We start from the raw sequence: 3087 nt of genomic DNA on the forward strand, positions 1-3087 counted from the left end.
ATATACATTTGGTCTATGTATACATTTTGGTCTGTGAGTTCTGTTATTTAACATTATATAATGTTGATGACCTTGTAATGATACCAGTAAAGAACCGAAATAAACATGAAAAAATTAACCTGCTACCTACCTTAAAACACAAAATATAGAGCTCCTGTCATCATGTTTCCTACTGATTTATAACTTCAAATAACGGGTCAAGAAAAAACTACATGTATGAAAAGATGAGGTCTGTGTTTCGATCCAAGTCTTTCTTTCAATAACCCTACTACTTGAAACCATAGAAGGAGACAGGAACTTCCTTCCAGGTTCCTTTTTTCTCTTTCAAAACTATCCACTAATCTTTTAATTAAAAGTGAATGACGGAGAGATGGCAAGTGAGCAGAGAACCTGAAGAACACAGCTCCCTTATGTATTTGCACAACGCTAATCAGTCTTCACATCTTAGAGGGATCTGTATTAGTTACACGGAATCTAATCTGTTCTACTAAAGCTGATGCCTGCCGTGGTTAGCTCTTGTTCATCATACTTATAGACACATTTTGATAAATACATAATCTAGAAGGGAAACTTCTAAGAAGGTTTTACATTCTATATAATGCTAACATTTTAGATAATGTTTTATGCTAATTTAGTCTGTGTATTGAAAGAACTCTAATTTTCCTGGGAGTCCCTAGACAGCTTATTTAATTAACCTTACTCTCAATTCAACAAGTCGCCTTTTATTTTAGTCATAGAATCAATCTCTTGGTAATAATATATAGTGAAATCCAGGCATATATGATAAATCTAGCAAGTTTTTATTTTAAAGCGAAGGAATTAAAATGCAAACAATACATAATGCTTTCTGTATAACAGTGGCTGAGAATAGGCAATGTGTGCTCTTTATATATAAGGCACTGTGCTGAGCATACTTCATAAGATATTGGTATGATTCCATGTAATTATGTATTGTAATTTTACCTTTGAAGAAAAGCCTCAAAAATGGCAAGTGGTTCACTCACCCACATTTAAATGTCTGTTAAGCCTCTGAGATTTACAACCCATGAATTCTACCATTATTCACTTGGCCTCTCAACTCCATTCTGTCTTCAGTACCTCCAAGCCCAACTGATGATTCAAGGCATTGGCTTTAATGTATTCACCCTATTTATAGGCAGAGCACACACTGCCTATTCTCAGCCATTGTTATACAGAAAGCATTATGTATTGTTTGCATTTTAATAAAAAATATTTATCACATGCTTATATGTGCTTGGCTCTCATCTAGGGGTGCTGAAGTCAGATCAGTGAACAAAATAAACAAGATCCTCAGTCTCCTCAAGCTTATATTCATTTCCCAACATCTGATCTAAATTTCCTTGCTGTGCACTCCTTTCATGATAGAAGACTTATGAAATCCCCAATCCTATTAAATGTAATTCTGTACTTTCTATTTGTCACCATTGCATGGTAAAACCCATAACTGTGCTTGCCAGATTTTACCATAAATTACTAACCATGAACTTCAAGTGGTCAGTTAGTGATCAGCACTCATGCTTTAATATTTGTCTGCTCCTTTGAGTCTTTCAGTTTCCTAAAAGATTTTCCATTGTTCCCCATCTCCTTCCTGTTACTCCTGCTCTATTCTTATCTCACCTAATGACGTTGGTTCTTATTATAGAAAGACAATAGTAAAATTCAGAAGAGTACTTGTACAAATTGGCATCATAAAAATCATCACTCTACCTGTATCTCCCCTGACTCTCGACCATCCTTCCTACCACTGTGGAGAAATCTCTCCATGCATTTTTGTTCTCTTTAATGCTGAAGACTTTTCTATGCCTCTGTCCAAAGAGGGCATTTTTCACTGCATCCCTCCTGTATCATTCTAACATTTGCCCTCATTTTCTCCCACATCTCTGACTTTCCAGTTTTTCCCTTTTAAAAAGATAATTCCCATAAATTTACAGCTATAACAGATAACAGAAAAAAGCCTCCCTTGATCCAAGGTCTTCTTCCATTTCCTGCCCCATTCATCTCTTTTTCTTCACATTAAAGTTTCTACAACTATTTCCGCTTTCTCCCACACAACTCTCTCCTTAATCTGATCCTATAAGGCTCTCAGTTCTACTATTTCAAAATGAGAGTATCCACCCAAACTACATCATTGATGTCAAAGTTGCTAAGTTCAAGTCAGCTCCTAGCCTGCATCTAACTTGACCTCTGTGGCACTTAAATTAGCTGATCCCTTTCCTTCTTGAAACACAATGTCCAGTTTACTCCCAGGATGCCATTTTCTTGATTCTTCTCATGAGATTCTGCTCAGGTTTCTTTGTTTGATCTTTCTTAACTATCCAGCCTTTGAAATTTTGCATGCACTAAAACTCAGTCTATTGATATTTCCTTTTAAAAATACCCATTGCCCTACTGAGCTCATTCAGTCTCATGTCTTCTACACACGGATGATTTCCCAAATTGTATTTCCACATATAAATGTCTACACTAAATGTATGCTTGGATATCTAAAAAGCGTCTCAAATGTAACATGTACACATTCCATCTCCCTCATACCTTCCTCTTCTAATACAATTCTGGAGTCTTCTTCTCAGTGATGGTAAATGCTCTCTATGGCCATATCATCCTGAACATGACCAATCTTGTTAACAATGGCAAATACTTTCTTCCAGATTCTGATGTGGAAAACCTAATGTTCATCCTTGACTTATGTATTCCTCTTACATCATGTATCTCACCAACCCCTGTACTACCTGTTTTAAGCCACCATCACCTTACACCTGCGTTATTGCAATATCCTCCTTAGAAGCTGCTTTCTTCCACCACCTTACACATCCATTCTTAACACAGCATCTAAAATGATCATTTTAAAATTAAAGTTAGATCCTATCTCTCTCTCAGTATAAACGCTCTTTCTTAGACTAAAAGCCAGGTCTGACAATGACACTACATAATTATCCATCTTATTTCCTGACCTCATTTCTTACCTCTCTCTTTATTTAGCTCTTTTCCTTATACATTGGAATCCTTGAATTTGGCCCAGACTCAGGGCCTCTGCCTGGAACATTCTTCTCACTGATAGCTATAGAA

The sequence above is a fragment of the Cebus imitator genome, unplaced genomic scaffold, assembly GCF_001604975.1.
Source record: "Cebus imitator isolate Cc_AM_T3 unplaced genomic scaffold, Cebus_imitator-1.0 Scaffold138, whole genome shotgun sequence".
Classification (NCBI taxonomy): domain Eukaryota; kingdom Metazoa; phylum Chordata; class Mammalia; order Primates; family Cebidae; genus Cebus; species Cebus imitator.